The sequence below is a fragment of the Gigantopelta aegis genome, chromosome 3 (genome assembly GCF_016097555.1).
Source record: "Gigantopelta aegis isolate Gae_Host chromosome 3, Gae_host_genome, whole genome shotgun sequence".
Classification (NCBI taxonomy): domain Eukaryota; kingdom Metazoa; phylum Mollusca; class Gastropoda; order Neomphalida; family Peltospiridae; genus Gigantopelta; species Gigantopelta aegis.
In genome coordinates, this window is record NC_054701.1 from 56,077,905 (window position 1) to 56,102,252 (window position 24,348).

General features: G+C 35.8%; 2 long non-coding RNA genes across 2 annotated transcripts; both read right to left on the bottom strand.

Moving 5' to 3' along the window:
• Positions 1-5,129: 5,129 nt before the first annotated feature.
• Positions 5,130-7,839, bottom strand: LOC121390877. Its single transcript, XR_005960277.1, has 2 exons — positions 7,609-7,839; positions 5,130-6,547 (listed from the first exon to the last, which is right to left on the bottom strand). It is a non-coding gene; the product is annotated as an uncharacterized LOC121390877 (long non-coding RNA).
• A 151-nt stretch (positions 7,840-7,990) lies between these two features.
• LOC121390885 lies at positions 7,991-24,127 on the bottom strand. Its single transcript, XR_005960278.1, has 3 exons — positions 24,080-24,127; positions 11,312-11,431; positions 7,991-8,669 (listed from the first exon to the last, which is right to left on the bottom strand). It is a non-coding gene; the product is annotated as an uncharacterized LOC121390885 (long non-coding RNA).
• Positions 24,128-24,348: the final 221 nt, after the last annotated feature.

The following is a 24,348-nucleotide window of genomic DNA, read 5'->3' on the forward strand; positions in this document are numbered from 1 at the left end:
GTCAGGGTACAATACGGCTCGGCTCCGCTCCACGCTGATCATACGGATAAAGTGATAGTGGTTGGATAAAATTACGTTGCGGTTATAGCGCCAACTTGGATTTATAGATTTTAAAAGTTATTCTTTTAGAGTTGGTTGGTGATTTGTACCAACATGTAGTCAAATAAGTATGGGAAATATGGGAGTGATTTCAGCGATATTAAGTCTGAAAACAAATAATATGTTTGCACACTGATATATTTTAGTCAAATTCAAATATTTTTTCCTGTTTTCTTACATTTAAAGCTAAACAATGTAATACCTGTTATACGACTAAAGTTATTAATAATTTAAGAATATACACTTTAGCAAATTATTAATCATTTAAGGGTATACACTTCAGCAAATTATTATATATAAGAATATACACTTTTAGCAACTGAATTTACATACTCAAGGGGCTAATTTGAACCAGTTAAAAACTAAATATTAATAATTCAGTTATGCAAGCTCGCAGGGGAGAATGCCTCCACGTCTCCAAATAGCTCACCCTCATCTTCAAACATCCTTCCTACGGCATACCGTATAAAAAAAATTGCGTTTAAATACACTGCGGCTGTCAGTATATACTAGTGTATGACCGTGTGGTGATCCGAGAGTGATTACTTGCAATTTTATTAGAACATTTCCATCTATTCAGTCTACAGTTAATATTAAAATGTAAAGACAAGTTCAGTGACCAAACAAAATGTTCATATAATAATAATACTTATGTTCATAATCAATAGAACTGTTCTGAATTGTCACACATTGTCATAATTCAATGGGATATGTGTCTTAAAGATTCTAGTACTTAGACCTACCAAAAGGTCAAAGAAAACCCAAGTACTAGTATCAAGAAGCGCGTCTGAAAAAGTCACACCAAAACAAGTATCGAGCTTCCATAAACAGCAATGCAACCAAGAACACGCCCGATGTACAAATATTAATAGTCTAATCAAGAAGGTAGATTTGTAGATATGGTTTAACGTGCTTACATTCAATTAAGGTTCAAACTAGCTCGTTGTGGGTAGAAACTAATCAAGAATGTAAGTTTCATAAAGAAGTACCGTGCAAATGTTTTCACGGGACTATGCATATTTAACAAGATTCTGATAGTTTATTTTATGTTAGTCCATCCGATCTTTACTTTAATGGTTTCCTGTCACCTTTAATTAACACCTGTCCTCTCTTGTCATCTAATTTATTTCTAACGTGATTTCATTGTTTTCTGATTGGCTAAAACAATATGACACATCACCTAGGGATTATTACATAACATTATTATTTTTTGTTTTGGGTATGTCAAATTCCTAATTCCGTATCCCCTCCCCAAAAAACCAAACAAACAAGAACAACACCCCCCCCCCCCCCCCCCCCCCCCCAAAAAAAAAAAAAAAAAAAAAAAACCCACCCAAACAAACAAAATCATTGTCTCGTGACTTATTTCCACTCAGCAATAACTAGAAAATATATTTTCAGTTGCTATTGGGAGCATTAAACGACTGGCTATCGATGGCCATAAATCGTGGGGGGAGAGTTGCAGAAAAAAGACATTATTTGTGTATCAGTAATTTTAGGAGAGACATTATTCGCGTATCAGTAATTTTTGTAATTTTAGTATGTTATCCACGGCAATTTTTTGGTGTGTTTTTTATATGTAGCACAGCACATATACCACAGTATAATTATTTATACCTGTAACGAAACACTGGTTGAAATGAGAAAACCCACGAAGAAGAATCGAGCTTACAATTTATTGTATTTAGGAAGAACACTCTTTGAGTTGATAACGATCATTGCCTATAAATTATACAAAATCTTTGCTATTTACCAGAGAACCAAAACAAAGTATGCCCCTGTTTTCAACAGCAACTTAAGGTGACGAATACCATTATTTATTCCAGTGCCCTCGTTTCTGCAAATGTAAGATCTATGTATATCTTCAGACCCAGCTGTTTAACTTTAAATTAATAAAGAAATGTTATATTTAACGACACGTTCAAGACAATTTACCTACGGTTATAATTATGACATCATATACATAGTTAAGGACCTCATAGATAATGAAAGAGGAAACCCGCTATCGTCCCCCCATGGTGTTTGAACGAGTTAATTATTAATTATTCAGTTATGTGATTAACACCGTTTTCCGAAATATTTGTCATAATAATTATATAATTGAGGAGAGTGCGAAGCGAGATTGTGTACATTTCAGGATTGTATGATTACATTAGTTTTCCTATCATATAAATCAATAACAGTAACCTTTAGAACGGCCAACACATTATCTAAAACTGTTCTCCGCATTAGGTTTGAAAGAAAGAAAGAAAGAAAGAAATGTTTTATTTAACGACGCCACTCAACACAATTTATTGACGGTTATATGGCGTCAGACATATGGTTAAGGACTACAAAGATATTGAGAGAGGAAACACGCTGTCGCCACTTCATGGGCTACTCTTTTCGATTAGCAGCAGGGATCTTTTATATGCACCATCCCACAGACAGGGTACATACCACGGCCTTTGATATACCAGTCGTGGTGCACTGGCTGGAGCGAGAAATAGGCATTAGGTTTGAAAAAAAAGAGTAAAGTTTGTTTTATTTAACGACGCCACTAGAGCACATTGATTTTTTTTATCTTATCATCGGCTACTGGACGTCAAACATATGTCCATTCTGACAGTTGTTTTTTTTGGGGTTTTTTTTAGAGGAAACCCTATGTCGCCACATAGGTTACTCTTTTACGACAGGCAGCAAGGGATCTTTTATTTGCGCTTCCCACAGGCAGGATAACACAAACCATGGCCTTTGCTGAACCAGTTATGGATCATTGGTCGGTGCAAGTGGTTTACACCTACCCATTGAGCCTTGCGGAGCACTCACTCAGGGTTTGGAGTCGGTATCTGGATGAAAAATCCCATGCCTCGACTGGGATCCGAACCCAGTACCTACCAGCCTGTAGACCGATGGCCTAACCACGACGCCACCGAGGCCGGTGCACTAGGTTTGATGCCATATAAATATAAGATACTAGCTTGCAGGGGAGAATTCCTCCACACCTCCAAATAACTCACCCTCATCTTCAAACATCCTTCCTACGGCCATTTTATACCGTATATTGCGTTTAAATACATCGCGGTTGTCGGTATATATACCAGTGTATGACCGCGTGGTGATCCGAGAGTGTTTACTAGTAATTTTATTAGAACATTTCCAACTATTCAGTCTGCAGTTAATATTAAAATGTAAAGACAAGTTCAGTGACCAAACAAAATGTTCAAATAATAATAATACTTATGTTCATAATCAATAGAAATGTTCTGAATTGTCACACATTGTCATAATTCAATGGGATATGTGTTTTAAAGATTCTAGTACTTAGACCTACCAAAAGGTAAAAGAAAACCCAAGTACTAGTATCAAGAAGCGCGTCTGAAAAAGTCACACCAAAACAAGTATCGAGCTTCCATAAACAGCAATGCAATATTAATAGTCTAATCAAGAAGGTAGATTTGTAGATATGGTTTAACGTGCTTACATTCAATTAAGGTTCAAACTAGCTCGTTGTAGATAGAAACTAATCATGAATGTAAATTTCATAAAGAAGTACCGGGCAAATGTTTTCACAGGACTGTGCGCATTTAGCAAGATCCTGATCGTTTTTTGTATGTTAGTCCATCCAATCTTTACTTTAATGGTTTCCTGTCACCTTTAATTAACACATGCCCTCTCTTGTCATCTATTCTATTTCTAACGTGATTTCATTGTTTTCTGATTGGCTAAAACAATATGACATCTACATTTAATTTCATATCACCTAGTGATTATTACATAAATGTTTTTGTTTTTGTTTTTGGTATGTCAATTTCGTAATTCTGTACAGTCTATTTAATATGCATAATTAAATATGATGTAATAACTAAAGAAGATATCATATGAGTGTTTGTTTGCCGGCAAATGCATGTAAAGCAACCCTTGGAATTATCATTATAACAAAATGGCCGTTATATAGCTGGCGCTCCATGTTGGGCCCTACCAGGGAGAGGCAGCTTTCTACCGGTTTTTACTAATAATACATCTGCTTCACTAGTTACTAATACTTCAAGTAACTATATACAGTCATTAGATAAAAATCCACACTCCAATCAATAAAACATTATTATTATGCTATTAAACTAATTTTGAAATTTAAGTACATAATTAATATCTTATTTTGTGATTGCATTCATATTTAAGTTTATTTATATTACACTGACTGCACTAAGCTACGAATTTGACATATTTCAAACAACCTTGCGAAAAAATAAATAAAAGCATCATTTTAATTTCCCCCTATGAAAACAAAAGAAACCACATTATAAACAGAACATATAGAACAAGATTACAGGTGTTAATCTAAATTTAAGAGTTAACCATTTATATAAAAGGAAATTTAAAAAATATGTGTAAATCACAAGTGTTTTTCTTTCTTTGGTGATTAAAAAAATTAGATAAAAATAAAAATAAATGTCCTAAAAATAACAGATTTAGGAATAGGCCTACTAAGTAAATGTTTTTGGGAAAACAAACACGATATTTATTTCAAATATTAAAACACATTTTGTCTCATTATTGATTTTAACACAATATCAAACATTATTGTTTGCATACACAACCAAGGCGGGGAATATGTTGTACTGTATAGGGACAAGGTATCATTGGAGACCAGTCTATACATTCTTTTTTGTGTGTGTGTGCCAAACAGATACATATCCCTGGTTCATTTTTCAAAATGCGGGTATTTGTTCAGACGTAAGCACGTAGAAAATTATAATTGACTTAATAAATGTTTTCACCGGCCTCAAAACCCTGAGTAAATGCACTGCAAGGCTCAGTGGGTATGTGTAAACCATTTGCACCGACCAGTGATCCATAACTGGTTCAACATAGGAAACGCAAATAAAAGATCCCTTGCTGTCTGTCGTAAAAGAGTAGCCTATGTGGCGACAGCGGGTTTCCTCTAAAAAAACAGTGTCAGAATGACCATATGTTTGACGTCCAATAGCCGATGATAAGATAAAAAATCAATGTGCTCTAGTGGCGTCGTTAAATAAAACAAACTTTACTTTTTTAATAAATGTTTAGTACCAATATTTAATTAGTGAACACTCAGTAAACTAGCTAAAACAAGACCACAACATCCAACACAAGAAGAATTCGGTTTTGTTCTCCCTAAACCAAAAAGGAAAACATACCCATATTTTACATAAACGACTGCACTAACAAGCCTTTTAAAACCTTAAAGTTTGCAAACATATTTTTTCTAAAATGAAGCAAAACCATTTCTGCTCAACCTGCTAGTCGGATGAAACGGCTGTGAATCAACATTAGAACGCGTTTTAAATATTCCAAAACCTACGGAATCTTAAATAATCCCTCGTCCTTCCAACTCTACAAATGGTATATTAGAGGTCATGTGCTAAGTCTGTGCGGTAAACTGCATATAATCAAACGTTTGATCCTTAGATTCGAATTGGTAACAATAATTAATGTGCCTGTTGCGGATTTATTTCTTTACTTTGCAAACAATGCATTGCAGTTACACGCTTGACATCTAATATAAGCAGTTCTAATTGTACAGAGATGTCGCTAAACATTACCTTTCCTTTAAATACATCTACTATGGACCGGTTCATCTACTGATTCTAACATAAGTTTGCTCTTTTTTTAAATTAACGATCCTGAATTCATTATTGCTTTGACGCACGTGTTTATGAGTTATTATTGACAGAACATAATGGGTTAAAAATCTGACAGTTTACGCAATGAAGTGCCCTTACTTCTGCCATCAGTACTAGGGTTTGATTTTTTTCGAACAATGGTTCACGACTGGCATATTAAAAGCCGTAGTATTTTCCATTTTGACTATCAATTAATCTTTTTTAAATCTTAATACAGACGATTGTATCCCAAGACCATTTGCATAACGAAGTAAATATCAAAGAGCCGTATAATAATATTTTGAGCCTCTTTAATATTATGCTGATATGCTGATGAACCAACCATATTAAATGTAGTATAATTCCACGGCAAAACGTTACATTAGTTCTGAATTAGAGGGGAAGTTACCAGTTAGGTTTTTAAACTGTGGGCACTGACCTAAAAACATAGGATACTCCTGACGTAATAATCCATACGAGGTATTTATAAATATATATTTTACACCTACTAGGTATTTTCCAAAATAAATCAAATTAATGAGATACTATTCTTAATACTTAATGGCCATGTCCTTGTTAGGTTATTACCAGTCGTCTTCTCTTACATTGTGATACCTCACTAAATATAGTCTAGCTAGTCCATGCATTAGCCAGGTTCAGTCCATGGTAACATTTTGGTGCTGCTTTCAGATAGTTCTTTGTTGGTCATTCATTGTTGGTCATTCACTTCTCGTAACATTGTGACGATCCATCAAAGACATTCTCTGAAAGTATCCCATTTCGCTCTCAATAGCAGTTTTGATGTTTCTGAGAAGACACTAGATCTGTTGACAGAAAATATAGAAACAAACTATTCAGTAGATTTTTATCTATATAAAAAATAAAAACTTACGTAGTTTTTTGCAAGTTTCGGATTCCATTTAGTTTGTTTCTATTAAATTTTATTATTTGTTTATATGTATTAAAAGTATAATATATACTCAACGTGAATGATCAATGAACGATAGTTATTTGTAACCGCATAGTAGTAGTAGTAGTAGTAGTAGTAGTAGTAGTAGTAGTAGTATATATATATATATACACACGCAACTTTAATTCCAGTCCGCCATTACTAGATATTCAAATTGCTGTTGAAATGTTTTTATTTGATGACTATTAATGCATACGTCAATTATGGAGTGTCACCCTAGTAGGCCTACGTTTGCTTAAATGTTAATAAACCTAGTGCCGTGACCTCAATTAATTTACTTCTAATTTGCAAGGTTATCAAATTCTTAAAGTATGTGATCTGAAAAAGATCACATACTTTGACTGCACTGAAAATGTAGAATATTATATGCTAGAGGTGTAAGTACATAAATATGAATATTTGTACAAATGAAACGTCATTTATCTAAATAAAGTGTATTTTGTTTAACAGCACTACTGGAGCACATTGGTTAGTTAATCATCGGCTATCGGATGTCAAACATTCTGTAATTCTGACACGATGTCAGAGAAAACCCGCTACATTTTTCTTAATACAGCAAGGAATCCACAGACAGGATAACACATACTGCGGCCTTTGATATACCAGTCGTGGTGCACTGGCTGGAACGAGAAATAGCCCAATGGACACACCGAAGGTGTTCGATCACAAACCGTCCGCGCATCAAGCGAGCGCATTACCACTGGGCTACGTCCCGCCCTTCATTTATCTATCTAAATAACTCATCCAAACTTTGAAACTACCTCACATCACTAGCTTTTTGTTTGGGGTTTGTTTTTTTGGGGGGGGGGGGGGGGGGGTGTTTGGAGGAGGGTTTTGCTGTTGTTGTTGGGGTTTTGTGTGTGTGTGTGTGTGTGTGTGTGTGTGTGTGTGTGTGTACATTTCCCCGTTATTCACCTGCTACTCCGTTCTGAGAATTCTTCTACCAATTCTGCCATTTCAGTTGTGGTCGTTTGTTGCTGAAGCACCCAGTAGTACCGTGCATCCGTGACATTAGTTTTGTGTGTGGGTTTCAACAATATTTTAATAACATTTTACAGTCATGACCCAAAGAATATAAATGGTGTATACTACGTAATAAGTCCATGGTGTTTTATTTAACACACAGTCGAAGTACTAGTGTTTTGCGTGCATAAGTTGCATGCATATTACTTTATAAAATGTTAACTAACTTCGGAGCATATTAATATCTGTTAGCCCTTTATCGAAGTCATTAATGGTCAAACTGTGTAAACCTTCAAACTCACTCCGAGTTGCCCATACTATGTTATATTTGACCATTTGCGGTTGTTAATGTTGGTTTTACTGTCGCATATTGAGTTTTACTGGCGACGCAAAAACAACGGGGGCCAAATTCACAAAAGCTTGCTAAGCCTAGTTACTTGTTAAACTGGCTTCTAACTCCAGTTTGTTGCTAAGTGTTATTCATAAAACCCTTCTAACGGTAGCAAGCTTCTAAGTTGCTCGCTAAGTCTAGAGTCGATCGGGAGTGCCTCTAACTCATTAGCAAGCTGCTAACTTGTTTGTATTACGTCGTGCAGTCAAGATGGCACGTAGAATGTTGCAGTTGGCGGAGTTACGACGAATAATGCGACGGGAACGTAGTTTGAGGGATCGTGTTTCCGTGGACATTGAACACGAAACAAGACGAAACTACCGTCTACCCTATCAGCAAGTCCTCATAGCTTTGCAATACTGTGTCTGGAACATTTCATATCATTGTTAGCGATCTTCTACATATATCACAATCTACATCTTGCAGATCGATCCACCGTGTATCCACTTCCCTAGCACAGAAAATAGATGACTTTGTGAAATTTCCAAATAACGCCGAGACTCAAAGAATTAAGGACGAGCTTTTCCAAATAGGACAGTTCCCTCGTGTTATCGGATGTGTAGATGGCAAACATCTTTCTGGGGTGCGTCGAGTGTATCTTTAAATTCCTCGTACTTTTGCGCTGAAAATAAATTTTAATTTTGCGAATAATTAGACTTTCTGCTTTTTTGTTGCTACATTTAACTCACAACTCATATTGAATGTTCAATAAAGATGTAACTATTATCCTATCACAAAATTACCAACATTACATTTGAAATGGACATGTGTGTAAAGAAACTGACATGGTGTTGTCAAGGATTGGACTGTGCCAATATGCTTATTAGGCAACTGTGGAGCAGCATGTTTGACATAGTTTTATGAATTACATTTTAGCTACCAGCTCTGTAGCCCGAGTACTCTGATTGTTGTGGTATTAGAGCGGGAATCTTTGCCTACCGTTCGGTAGTCAGGAATTGCCAAAAATATACATAGGTTGGTCTCTGACTGTAATGAGAGCGTATGTATGTCCAAATGTCCGTCTAGCTCTCTTACAGTCAGAGTACTCGGGCTACCAGCTCTGTAGCAATGAACCAGGCATTTAGAAACTTGCTAACATCTAGCAATCAACTAAGTCAATCTAATTAAAATTAGCTCCACCATTACATATGGATCTAACACCAACCAGATGGAGCTCATGTCCACCAATAAAAACCTTACTTGCAGAATCCTGCCAGTGATTTAAAACTAACAACACTGCGTAGTCCCCAATGTCCAGGTAACATTTCGTCTGTAAATAATAATTTAAATATTGACCAATCACACTTCGCCTTTTATAACGTTATTTGGGAGCATACAAATTCTAAAAATATCGGGCGAATCTATTTTATTGGCCGCAGTATGGCGAACCACACCAATACGTACGGGCTGGGTTATCAGTCTTCAATTTTACATTAAAAATTATTTATTTATTTATATATATAAAATAAAATAAAAAAATCAGTCTTCAGTTTTACATTACAAATTATTTATTTTATAAAATAAAACATGTTTTACGGCATTCGTAATTCACACGAAACATGTCGTATACCCTCAGGATAATTCGGAATGTTTTCAAATTATTTTTAAATCACTGGCAGGATTCTGCAAGTAAGGTTTTGATTGGTGGACATGAGCTCCAACTGGCTGGTGTTAGATCCACATGTAATAGTGGAGCTAACTTTAATTAGATTGCATTTTTCCTAATGCAGCAAGAAATCTTTTATATACACTTTCCAACAAACAGGAACGCACATACCACGGCCTTTGTCCAGTTGTGGTGCACTGGTCGGACCGAGAATAAAAACTAATCAGTTGAATGGATCCACCGAGGTGATACGCAGGTTTTATGGCCGTAAATGGATTGATTAGCCAATCGAATGTCACATTAAATCCAAATTGAAATAGAATTTACAATTCTTGATTAACCTCGAGTGTTTAGCGCTCATCGGTTGACATGCATGTGTATAATAACAATTTACAGACAAGGAGAACGTAAGAAGATGTGTTTACAACACTAAACAATTTGAAAACGAAAAGTGTAAATTTTATAACTAGACTTTCGTCTATTAGCCATATAAATATTTTCCTAACTTACATTATTCGTTGACGTTATTAGTAGATAATAACCACATTAATATAAACAGATGAATGGATTCTATAATAATTTATATCAATATATAAAACTCTGTAATCCTGAAAATGTGCAATATATTATGAAATTCATCTTCAATCTCGCCTAAATTGCACAAAGCATACAATCATTCAGTTATTTATTAACTGTTGTGCTTGTATCCAATTAAGGTTCAAGCACACTGTCCTGGGCACACACCTCATCTATTTGGGGTTTCTGTCCATGACAATGGATTAGCGAGAGAGAAGTCGGTGTAGTGGTCTTACACTTACTCATTGAGTCGTCAAAACTCGCTCTCGGTGGGAGCCCGTACCGGGCTGCGAACCCAGTACCTAGCATTATGTCCGACGGCTTAATCACGACACCATCGATCTGTTAGACCCATTGTGTTATCAGTCAACCTCAATGGTTACACTGTGATAATAATACTGCTGCTGCTAATGTTGATATGATTATTATTATTATTATTATTATTATTATTACTAGTATTACTAGTATTATATATTATATTATTTTTCTTACGCACCCGTTGGTGAGAACACCATGCGTTATTTTTTGTTACACATGGTTGTTTACACACTACGTGTGTTAACAATTTCATGACATAGGCTGCTCCTAGGTGATGACCAGGTCACCAATGCCATACCTCCAATGAAAAACTGCACGATGGAAATCAATTAGACTGTGACGGTTAGTTAACCTGACATGCATGTGTCTGTGACGCGTAAGTCAGCTACAAGTGCAACGGCTGTAAATAACTTTTAGTCGAAAAAGATGTTAAAATGTGCTTGAAACCTGTTTTTTGAGGATATGTAAGAAAGAGAATAATACATTTGTGTCTGTTAGATACCATTTATTTCACAACTTGTTACTTAAAAACGTACCAAACTTGCTTTCGCTCGATAGATATATTTTAAAATAACTCGTGAGATAAATGGTATCTAATGGCCACTTTTGTATTATTCTCTATGTAATGCACTTTTTTGAAGCTTAGATAGGTTTTATGAGATACTATTGTAAAATAATCCTTTTCACTACATATTTATATGGAGATGAACGGTTGACAGATGTATCAAGATGTATCACACTGGTTTGTAAAATATATTACTCACCAATAACACCCACCCGATGACTGAAGGAAGATCATAGTGAGATCAGTTCAGCAACAATGGTCTTGTTTAATAACTGCCGACCTTGTCCTTGAATTGGTGTTCTCAGTAATATAATATTATCTGAAATAGTATGTTTACAATTGTTGTGTAGTATGAGGAAGCAAATATCAAAACATTAACAACCACAATAACACGGACCAAGAAAAGACTATAGGGCCTATCCATAGTTAACACAGCGCCAACAGGTTGTTTACTGTTTACTGTTTACTGTTTGTGGTTAGTGTTAAGTGTTAAGTGTTAAGTGTTAAGTGTTAAGTGTTAAGTGTTTAGTGTTTAGTGTTAGTGTTAGTGCTAAGTTTGGTTTAGTGTCAGTGTTTAAAATAAGAAATCAGACGTTCTCTATAAATTGTATATTATTAAAACAATATCAACTTTTACTTGGTATAAAAACTAAAACTAAAAATCAAAGAATCTAATCATAAATTGTACGCAAATATAATTATGTATAAATAAAAAGTAAACAATGGCTTCCTGTTAAATATTGATATATACGGCCATATATAGCCGATCAAACTGAGGGGGGGGGGGGGGGGGTAGGGTTGGTTTTTTGTATTCTCAAGATAATAATTAGCACAACATATTTCATTAAAACTATGTCATTTCAAGAATTATATTTGATATAAAGTCATGGGGTACATTTACCTTTGTAAAGTGGAAGACGTTTCCTAATTGTCTTCAAACAGATGTCTAATTTTTAAGAGAAGTTTCTAACATGTTTTCCATGTTCGAATGTAATGCAGCGTCCGGCTCAAAAGAGCAGGTAACCAAAAGACACATGGACAGGATTAGTGAGTAAAGTGTTCACCTTGTCAAACCTGTACAAAGCTGTGGCGTTAATTAAACCCCAAGCTGAAATCCAGCGCAAGGGATCAAATGACAAATACCACCTACACAATAAAAATGTACAAACAGTATACGAATTAATGAATATAACTTTATTCGCATTAGGCATATATATATATATAAATATATATATTGCACTTTTGTCCTACGCTATTACTCCGAGTTTCACGCCCTTCGACGATCTTCAGATAGCTGACTGAAGATCGTCGAAGGGCGTGAAACTCGGAGTAATAGCGTAGGACAAAAGTGCAATATATATACTCTTCAAAAAAAGAAATGCAAAAGGGTACAAATGGGTTATAACTCCGATTTTATGTTTCCTACCGGTTCATGCTTTGTGAATATAAGGTCATTGCATGTCCCAAACACATTCCCACGGTTACATTCGATAAAACGCAGCTACTGTACAATAAAGTTCCAAAATGTGAATATTCGCAAAAACGCAGCCACGTGCAAACCATGTCACCACTGCACGTGCGTTGTCTGCACGTGCAACATGAACACCGACAGTATAAAAGTGCAGGGTGTTCGCTTGCCTGGCCTCTGTATCTGGCCGACAGTTGACAATCCAGGACATGCCACGTCTCAGTGAACCGCAGAGAAACAATGCCATCGGCCGACTAGACGCAGGCGAATCCAGAACGGCCGTTGCCAGGGCATTCCATGTGTCCCCAAGCACCATCTCCAGACTGTGGGACCGTTACCAGCAACATGGATCAACACGTGACCTCCCTAGATCCGGTCGACCACGGGTCACTACCCCCGGGTAGGACCGCTACATCCGGGTACGCCACCTTCGGGAACGATTGACTACTGCCACCTCCACAGCCGCAGCAATACCAGGTTTGCGCAGGATATCCGACCAGACCGTACGGAACCGCCTACGTGAGGTAGGAATTCGTGCCAGACGTCCAGTTCGAGGTGTCATCTTAACACCACAACACCGTCGACTCCGACTGCAGTGGTGCCAGATTCATCGACAATGGCCTCAACTGCGATGGAGACAGGTGTGGTTCAGTGACGAGTCCCGATTTCTGCTCCGACGTCATGATGGAAGATGTCGCGTGTATAGGCGTCGTGGTGAACGTTATACGGCAAACTGCGTGCAGGAAGTGGACAGATTCGGCAGGGGTAGTGTCATGGTGTGGGCAGCCATCTCACACACTGGCAGAACTGACCTGGTCCACGTGCAGGGCAACCTGAAAGCACAGGGCTACATTGACCAGATCCTCCGGCCACACATCGTTCCAGTTATGGCCAACGCCAACGCAGTGTTCCAACATGACAACGCCAGGCCTCACACAGCACGTCTCACAACGGCTTTCCTACAGAACAACAACATTAATGTCCTTCCTTGGCCATCGATATCACCGGATTTGAACCCAATTGAGCATCTATGGGACGAGTTGGACCGACGCCTCCGACAGCGACAACCACAGCCCCAGACCCTGCCCGAGCTGGCAGCAGCCTTGCAGGCCGAGTGGGCCACCATCCCCCGGGACGTCATCCGTACTCTGGTTGCTTCAATGGGCAGGCGGTGCCAGGCAGTTGTCAACACACGCAGAGGCCACACCCGGTATTGACTCCAGATGACCTTGACCTTGGTGGTGTGTCCTATCACTTACTCACAATGGAGTAGAGTGAATTGTGAACAATCCTGCAACATTTGGTAATTATCGGACTCACCATTCAATAATTAAATCAATTCTCCAAATGTTACGACAATGTGGTTTTGCGTTTCTTCTTTTGAAGAGTATATATTTATTGCATGCTCTACTCTCTCTTAAAGTATTGAGCACCTTTCAAGCCTTTAATGATAACCACCAGTATTCTATATATATATATATATAGCAGAGGAATTGGCGGCCTTTACCTACAAACCAAATATTTTAAATCAAAAACGTATTGTTGAAATTTTCGTTTGGCATGATGAATTTATCTTCAAGTATATAATTAAAAAAAAAAATTCCGGTAGCCAATGATCCCCTATAATTTACATAAACACGCTACCAAAAGAGTCAAACCAGTTCAGTTCAATGTTTTAACACAAAGTCCTACACATTGCAAAATGATATATTTTTGTTACTATAATTTGCACTCCCCTGGATTTGCACTCCCCAATCAAGATTATACATATAAGCACTCCCCAGTGCATATTATACATGTAATATACACGCACCCAGTCTATATTATATGTATAATATGCACTCCCTCTGAATAACATGCACTCCACCAGGCTATAATAATGTTTCAAGCACTCACATAATTATATTTTTATAGTGTTTGTTATGTTTGTATGGCCTGTGCACTTTGTAAAAGTTGATATCAATCTCAGTGGCAAAACTAGATGGGTGTGTGAATCAGGGGTGGACTCATGGAAGTTAAAACGTTTCTAGATCCACCCTTGTAAATTTGGAGAATAAAAATAATAACTCATTATGTGTGGTGATCAGATGGATCCCATAATCTCCTCACCCATCCCTTACTTCGCATACTTCCGACTAATATGACAGGAATCATGTGGAGATAACATTGCAAAGCTTGGTCTTAAACAAGTTCATATTTTAAAACCAACAAGCATTACTCCAGGCCCACCCTACCCCAGTTAAGTTCCAAATTGTATGGCCATCATCATTCCTACATTCTTTTTTAAGATCAGGGATCCGATATTGACAACCATTGTTTGTTTTAAAACATGTATAACTTTTTAAGTAAAAGAAGTTATAGACGATCTGAAAGATAAAGGACGAAAAGCGAATTTTAAACGATCTTGCAAACGATTTTCCGTTGAAAAAAGAAATTTGTTATAATAATCAAACATTGGTAACTTAATTTTGGTGCATGTTAGTAACATATATGAAGGAAGGAAGGAAATTAGTTATTTAACGACGCACTCAACACATTCTATTTACGTTATATGGCGTCGGGCATATGGTTAAGGACCACACAGATATTGAGGGAGGAAACCCGTTGTCGCCACTTCATGGGCTGCTCTTTTCGATTAGCAGCAAAGGATCTTTTATATGCACCATCCCATAGAAAGGATAGCACATACCACGGCCTTTGATGTACCAGTAGTGGTGCACTGGCTGGAGCGAGAAATAGCTCAGTGGGCCCACCAACGGGGATCGATCCCAAACCGACCGCGCATTAAGTGAGCGCTTTACCACTGGGCTACGTTTAACATATCAGGCCTGGAAATAATTATTTGGACCGTGCCTGTCAAGCTGTCCTATATCAGTCAGTTTGTGCCTGTCACAAATTAAAATGTACCTGTCACCAAATTGCATGCCAGTGTGTAAATATCGAAAGCAATTATTACAAATTTTAGAATGTTATTTATCTTTTATTAATCCTGTAATATTAATAAATGCATGAAATTATAGTATGACTGATAAATTACTTATATGGTCATTGTTATTGTATTCAGATCAACAACTGCCAATATCACTTTGGTAAGAAACCTTCAAATCTTAAGCAGCCACTGTTGTCAGAATCAGATAAGAAACAATGTTGTCAGCATAACTTTGACTTGTATCTGATTTCGGTTTCTAGTTTCTAGTTTATGATATCGTTCATGTTATATATCCGTAGGCAGGAAACCTTCAAATGTTGAACTGTCACTACTGTCAGATAAACAGAATACATTTTTTCATTATCACTAAAACTTTCACTTGTGTCACCAGACTCCGAATCAGATCCACTAATCTCCTTTCTTTCAGTTTCTAGTTTCTGGTATTTTACTTTTGGGGGTCTCTTTTTGTACATTTGCCTTTTCTTCTGATTTGGTCTCCTCCTTTTCACCTGGTTCCACAGATGAAACTACAGGGCTTACATCAAATGATCCAGTGGGGGACCTTCCTCAACAATTCGTAGGATATTTGTTAACCTGTCCTCACCTAAAGAACACCTGCTATGACTCTTTGTTCTTTTTAAGCGAGAAAAACATTCTCTCAAGTTTTGCATTACAAACTGGTACAGAAAACAAAAGTTCAATGAAAGTCAGTATATTCTTCCACTTAGTGGACTTAGAGCAGTTAAACAAAATTTTCCAGGTTTTTTTGTAACAACTTTTATGTGGCTGTAAAAAGTCCAGTGTGTACCTGACCATGTCGTGCCATTCCTCTAGAATATTTTGAGAGAGAGGCATCTGGAGAAAATCCTTGTTTCAGCAATACAGGCTGAAAATTCTCTATCAGTTCAGTAACATTGACATCCGTAAAGTCTACACCTGCCACATCAACATTTGATTTCCAGTGTTCAGTGTTTAATATAGTGGCAACATTATTCAGCTGTATACTGCTGGCACCCCTTTAGTCTGGAATCCATGGCACAGTGTACTGTACAGCATTTATAATGGTATTCTTTGCTGATTTTACATCTTCAGTGGCCTTCAGAAACTTGTTTTAGTGAATTCTATCCCCTGATAAGTGTACACTGAATCAGTCTTTTGTAACTTTCCAAACAGAAATTGAACAGCAGGAAGATCCTCAAAAGACCTAGTTAACAATTGATCAAGAGATTCTTCAGAACACTTAATATTATGTAGAACTCCCAACACTGTCAATAACATCTTCTTGAAATGCTTTGGACAATATATAGCTGCTGGGTTTCAGGACATCAATAAGAATGCAACATACAAAGCATGCGACTAGAATTCCACTCACACAGATAACCACATATCTTTTTATGATCTTTACATTTTTTGTCACCAGCTAAGTGCTGTAGATGTTGCATGTAAACACCATATTTATCCAGGACCATCCGCAGTGCTGACAACTTGAAAGAAATCCACCTTGTACCACAAGCACGTTTTGGTTTCAGAGAGCCCTCTTCAAATTCAAATGTATCTTTGACTAAATTGTGCAAAGTTTTCAGTTCCTGTAGTTTTTTGGGAGATTTATGGTAAAGGTAATACAACCTCAGCAGCATATTGTCCACCTTTTGAAATACGGTAGTATTTAAGGCATCTTTCAGGGCCAATTCTAATTTTTGAGCCACACACCATGTATATATTAGCCATGGTGCTTTTTGTTCCAGAAGTGCTTTTACTCCACTTTTATTACCACTGTTGACTGATGCACCATCAGCACCAAAACCAATAAGCTTTGAATAAAGTTCACTTGGCATGATACCCAGTGAGTGAAAAACTCTCCTCAATTGCACCAAGTATTCCAGGTGCATCTCCCTTTTTGACATCTTTTAGGTAAAGAAATGAAAGCTTCACTTCAATTTCATCATTTTTAGAATAAGGATCAAAATTCAGTACATATACAACTTCCTTTTCTGTAACAGACTTGTCTGTGCTCCCATCTGTTAAAACACTATAGAATTTGGCTTTTGAAAGATCATCATGCAGCTTTGATGCTATAAACTGTCCATGAATGTCCACAAATTCTGCACATTGTTTACGGTTTAGTGTAAGCTTGATCACCTATATCTACACCATGTAAGTTTCCAGTTTAATCAAATCTTCATACACAGAGAATGGGAGCTCTTTTTTGGCAATAAAATATGCTATTTCAAATTTTTTTATTTGTTGAAGTTCTTGTACTTTAGTCATACTACAAAAGCTGTCACCAAGCGTTTGTTGTTGGGGGTCTGGTTCAAATACATTGTGAAGATGTTCAACACATTCACCCCTAGCGTTCATGTCCTTGACGTAAAGTTTGTATGCATGTTTATGGTAGTTTGTTGAAGAATGGTCTCTAGCATTTGATAAGCGCATGTTTGTAGACCCTCTTATCCAAACGTCAGTGAAATCTCTACTACACCGTATCTCTTTCTCAAACTGTGTGCAGACGACACACCTCATTACGGTCACCTCACCTTTAGAATTTGTTTCGTGTTTTAACCAAACGGATGCATTAGTTTTTACCAAGTCGTCATTTATCCATTTTTGCAACGTTGTTGATCGTAACCTGCTTCTTTGTAATGCTGGTAATTTGTGGGGATGAATCTGATGTTTCGCTACCGACATTAGTATCACACGTACTACTACTTGTACTTGCTACACTTGTAGTTTTATCAAAAAAAGATGTTCTAAATTCTTTACCTTTACGGACACCACGTGATATCCGTTGTGCATGCACGGGCGATGACGTCACTATATTCTCGGTTTCACGTTTTATTGTTATTATTTTTAAATATATATTGACCCGTATAAAGTATAAGACGTGTTCTGTTGATTTGTTATTTTATGTTATTTACTGACATAATTAACTTCGCTCGGGGGGGGGGGGGGGGGGGGCAAAATTTTCGTGCTGTCGGCTATTCGGGTCACTCGGAACACATTTGCCGATTAACGATTTTCTGATCGGACCCGCGTTCCGTATAAGCAGCGTAAGTGCAGCAGACATATTTCGCGAGACGCGATTTCTGCCAATTCGTCAAGGAAATAAAAGTTATAAATTTTTTTAGTAGTACGTTTGGGTGTTTTCTTCCTTGTATTTAAATATGTTTGCGTGCAGATCTATTCGTTGTGCATAGTTGAGCAGAAATGCGTAGCGTTCACAGTGGGGTTTTTGGTGTGCAACGCGGCCCCGCTCTATTAATAGACACCAGCTGTAGTAATCGGTTGAGGTGTCTCTTCCCCCAAAATAATATTAATAATGACCGATGTGTGACCGTTCCGTTTTAGAGGTACAATAACATTCCATTAAATAATTATAATCGGAATCAATTAATTGTCAGTTAATTTTAAAGGTAAACTTTAGTGCTAAAAGACGCTTATAATTATCACGCCGTTTGTGTCAACCATTGAACCAATGATTCGCCGAGGTGAGGTCATTAGGCGTGTCTATTAATAGACAAAAACAATTTGTGTGTTGTTTTTTCTCGTGGAAACGTAAATACCTTCTCGTTTGTATTTAGTTACCATAAAAACTAATGTAAGCTTCGTGCACGTGCACACTAGTCGGAAAATATTCAAAATATGCCTCTCTTTTTTTTCTCAAAATATAGAGAAATCGGCTAAGACAAAATAAAAATAGCAGTTTTTGTGCCGGACAAGATGACCGCTAATATTAAATACGCGACTGTCAAATCGTGACAAATCACAAATACGTACCGGACAATGACCGTGACCGGACACTTATTTCCAGGCTTGCATATATGACTATTGGTGTATAAAACAATAATATACATTAGCCATAGATCTATACTATAGTTGTAAGTAACGTTACTAATCATGTATACAATTTACCTTTATAACGTATACATTCATGATTATCTCGATGCACAAGGGGTAAAGCGTTCGCCTGATGCGCGCGGTCGGTCTAGGATTGATCCTCGTCGTTGGGCCCAATCGGCATTTTTTTGTTCTAGACAGTGCACCACGACTGGTAAATCAAAGACCATGGTATGTGCTATCATGACTTTGGGATGGTGCATATACAAAAAATCTGCTAATGGAAAAATGTAGTGGATTTGCTAAATCTAAGACTGTCAAAATTACCAAATGTTCGACATCCTATATTCGATTATTAATACATCAGTGTGCTCTAGTGGTGTCGTTAAACACTGTTAAAACTGCACAAGCCTAGGAACAGTGAGCTGATACTACACAATTTATTAAGTTTAGTGCGTGATAATAAATAGATCATTATTATACACATAACCTGGAATTCACATTAATTATTACACATCTTTTAGTATTAAGTCTATACTCCATGTTCATTACTATACATATAATCTACACTACCCATTCATTATTATACACATAATCTAAACCCCACATTCATTATTATACATATAACCTACCCCCAAAATTCATTATTATACATATAACACTCAACATTCATTATTATACATATAATCTGCACTCCCCATTCATTATTATACACATAACTACACTACTCATTCATTGCTATACACATCATCTGCACTCGCCATTCATTAATATAGTGTAATCCATTGTTATATACATAATCTACACTCTACATTAATTAGAATACATATATTTCTACATCTATTATTATTATCATCATCATCATCATCATCATCATCATCATCATCATCATTATTATCATTATTATACATATTAATATACACTACACATTCATGATTATACATATAATCTCCACTCCCCGTTCATTATTATACATATAATCTATATTACCCATACATTATAATAGATATAATATACACTCCGCATTCATTATTCAATCTAATTAATTTTATATATTTTATTTTATTTATTTATTTTATTTTTTAAAGATTTATTGCCTCCAGAACATAGGCAGTGAACAAGTTGGGGAGCCGTGGTCACTGCCTTACAGAGTACATACACTCTACATTAATTAGAATACATATATTTCTACATCTATTATTATTATTATTATTATTATTATTATTATCATCATCATCCTTTTATTATCATTATTATACATATTAATATACACTCCACATTCATGATTATACATATAATCTCCACTCCCCCTTCATTATTATAGATATAATCTATACTACCCATACATTATAATAGATATAATATACACTCCGCATTCATTATTCAATCTAATTAATTTTATATATTTTATTTTATTTATTTATTTTATTTTTTTAAAGATTTATTACCTCCAGAACATAGGCAGTGAACAAGTTGGGGAGCCGTGGTCACTGCCTTACAGAGTACATATTTAATCAATAGTATCTAAACAAAATATGCTATTTAAATATGTTAATGTTTTCTATGATATTTATAAGATGGAAAAGGAGAGAGAGAGAGAGAGAGAGAGAGAGAGAGAGAGAGAGAGAGAGAGAGAGAGAGAGAGAGGGAGAGAGAGGGGGGGGGGGGTGCAACAGCAGTAGACAAGTGTAAAGAAGTTGTGGGGATACTGAGAGAGTGAACTTTCAAAGCATTATTTTTAATTAAAAATTCTTTCAAAGAGTGTTTTATAGGGTGTCCATTGCTTATGAAGTGCTTCATAGTTGCAATTTTTATAATAAATATATTTTTTTATTTCAAAATTATTTTGTAGAATATTTTTCGCGGCATTGACATGTAAATTTCTTTTTTGTATTTTCATACTGTAAATATAATATTTTATGTTGATAGTCAGCCAATTTACAAAATTACCTTTTTTGATGTTGATCATGCCTAGCATAACTATGTCTCTGCTTAGAGTAATATTAATTCCAGTTTCATTTCTAATCCATTCTTCTATTGCTTCCCACAGAGAATGTACTAAACTACATTCAAATAATAGGTGTTGTATGGTTTCAGGTGATTTGTTGCAAAAACTTCAGGCATTTGAATCAGTATAATTAATCATATTTAGAAATTTGTAAGTTGTAAGAATTCTGTGTATGATTTTATACTGAAACCAAGATAACGCTGTGCTTTTGGCAGATCTAAAATGTAGAATGTAATATTTTTCGCAATCATAGATACATCCTTCTTTAGAATATTTTATTTGTGATTTTGGAATGGTGGTTTGAGCGTTCAGTAAATGATATATATGTTTGCAACCTTTCTGATCTTTGAACAAAACCTTTAAGTTATATGGAAGAACAGGATTTTGTAATGCTATAAAAACGTTATCATTTAAATTATCTAGGTTGTAAATGAATGATTTTATAGCATTGAAGCATATTCCAGAAAATTGGTAGTTATGTCGTATTTCTCTATGAACTGTTCATATGTTACAAAGTTTCCTTGTTCATTCAACAAATCGTTAATAAAGATAATATCTTTTGAGATATGTTTTAGTATAAATGGCTTTTTATTTATACATATTTTACTGTTAAACCAGATATTGATCTGGAGAATATCATCTACGTTTATTGGAATTTGCCAATGTGTCTCTCCAAAATGTATTTTTAATTGAATTTTTTTTACAGTATAGAAAATGGTCGCCATATATAATTAAATCAAGTGTTGATATACTTGTAGAAGATTCGAACAAAATGGTCCATTTTGGGTTATTTAAAAATATCCATCGGATCCACGAACTTTTTCAAAGTGGTCATAAAATTATTTATGTTTATCATTTTGATGCCACCATTTTTATAGTCTTGCGTTATTAAGTTTCTTTTAAGTTGTTCACGGCCGCTATTCCAAATAAATTGGAAAAAAATAATGTATTTATATGTTTTAGCAAACGTTCGCTTTGATTGGGTAATGTTTTCAGTAGGTATGCTATTTTAGGAACTATTAACATTTTCAGGACTGTAATTCTTCCTAAAACAGTAAGTTTTCTGATAGACCATAGCTTCATTAATTTTTATATTTCGATAATCTTGGGATTATAATTTAAATCAATAATTTCTTCTAGGTTAACGGAGAAGTTAATAGCGAGAAGGTTAAACTGTGCATTACCCCATTCTAGATTCCATCGAGTGTGATGGTAAACTTCATTTGAAAATTTCTTGCTACCTATCCAAATAGCTTTTGATTTGGTGTAGTTAATTTTTAGGCCAGATATTTGTGTATAATAATCTAGGACAGATAGAACACCCTGCAGGGACTCAGGCGAGCTGTCTAAAATAAAACTTGTGTTGTCTGCATACTGCGATATTATATATTTTTCACCATCTATAGTGATGCCATTTATATTATTGGAGTTTTTTACTATGATAGCGACGATTTGAGCACATAAAATAAATATATAAGCAGACAAAGGATCGCCTTGTCTACAGCCCCTTTCTAGTTTAAATGGCTCTGAAAGAAATTCATTCTGAATTACTCTCGATACCGAGTTACTATATAGTGTTTTAATCCATGCTTTCATTGATGTTTTGAAGTTAAAAATGTCTTAGGCTTTATTGATAAATGACCAAGATACTGAATCAAAAGCTTTTTCGAAATCGATTAATAATAGTAAACCAGGGATATCTTGTTCTTCGGTATAATGCATAATATCGTAAATTAATCTAATGTTTTCACCAATGTACCTTCCTTTAATAAAGCCTGTTTGGTCTGAGTCTATTATTTTATCAAGAACCTTTTTTATTCGATTTGCAATACAACCTGAAGCCAGTTTATATGTACAGTTTAGGAGAGTTATTGGTCGCCAGTTTTTTTTTAGAAATGCTTTAGGTTTGTTTGGTTTAGGGATACATGTTATGATTCCTAACTTTTGAACATTTAGCATAACTGTAATTGATAGATTGAACAATAAAATGACCATTATATATCCAGATAATTTTGAAAAATTCGGCAGTAAACCCATCCGAACCAGGACTCTTATCATTTTTCATATTTTTTAAGACACGTTAATACTTCCGAATGTATTATTTCCCCCTCTAATATTTCTGCATCTTCGTTTGTCGGGATATTAAAATTACAATTTGCAAGTGTTTCCATAATATCATTATCAATAATATTAATATCATTATCATTTTGTCCAGGTGGAGTTGAATAGAGGTTTTAGTAAAAAGCTTTAGTTTCTTTTAGGATTTCTTCCTAATCTTTAACTATTGTTCCATTTTCTAGTTTTATTTTTGAAATTAGTTTACTAAAGTAGTTTCTGGATTCTAAATTACAAAAATATTTTGTTGGTTTTTCATCCTCTTCGATCCATTTTGTTCTTGACCTTATATAATGTCCTTTAAGTTTTTGTTTTCTTAGTTCTTGTAATTCAAACTTTTTAGATTCAATCTGTTCTAAATTAATAATCTTTTCATCTTCTAATAATTTAATTTCATCACATAATTTTGTGACCCCGCTTCCTATTTCTTCTTAGAGTGGGGCGGTCAATATTTCAGTGCTGCTAGGACAGGCTCGGACATGTAGAGACTAAACGCGAACAACCGTGGCATTCTACAGAATGGCCGTCATACGAGTCACGAAAAAAAAGAGTCAACATAGTCAGACGGAGAAATGACGTGGAGGCAAGGAATCTCGCTAAAAAAGAATCCAACCTGGTGGTGCAGACTGTCGAAACGAGAAGCGTTCCAGCGTTCAATCAGTTCCAATGGCCGCATACATCCCAGCACCCCAAGTCGAGCCGCGAAAGTACGTGCAGTGTGCACAAGCGAAACAAACACGTCTTACCGCGACGAGCTCCAGACTGGGAATGTATGATTTAAAAAGAATTTAAAAACATCCGGGATTATGCCGAGGGTATACGAAATGATTTGGGTGAATTACGAAGTATGCTGGAAACTAATTTCAATATAAAATTTTATAT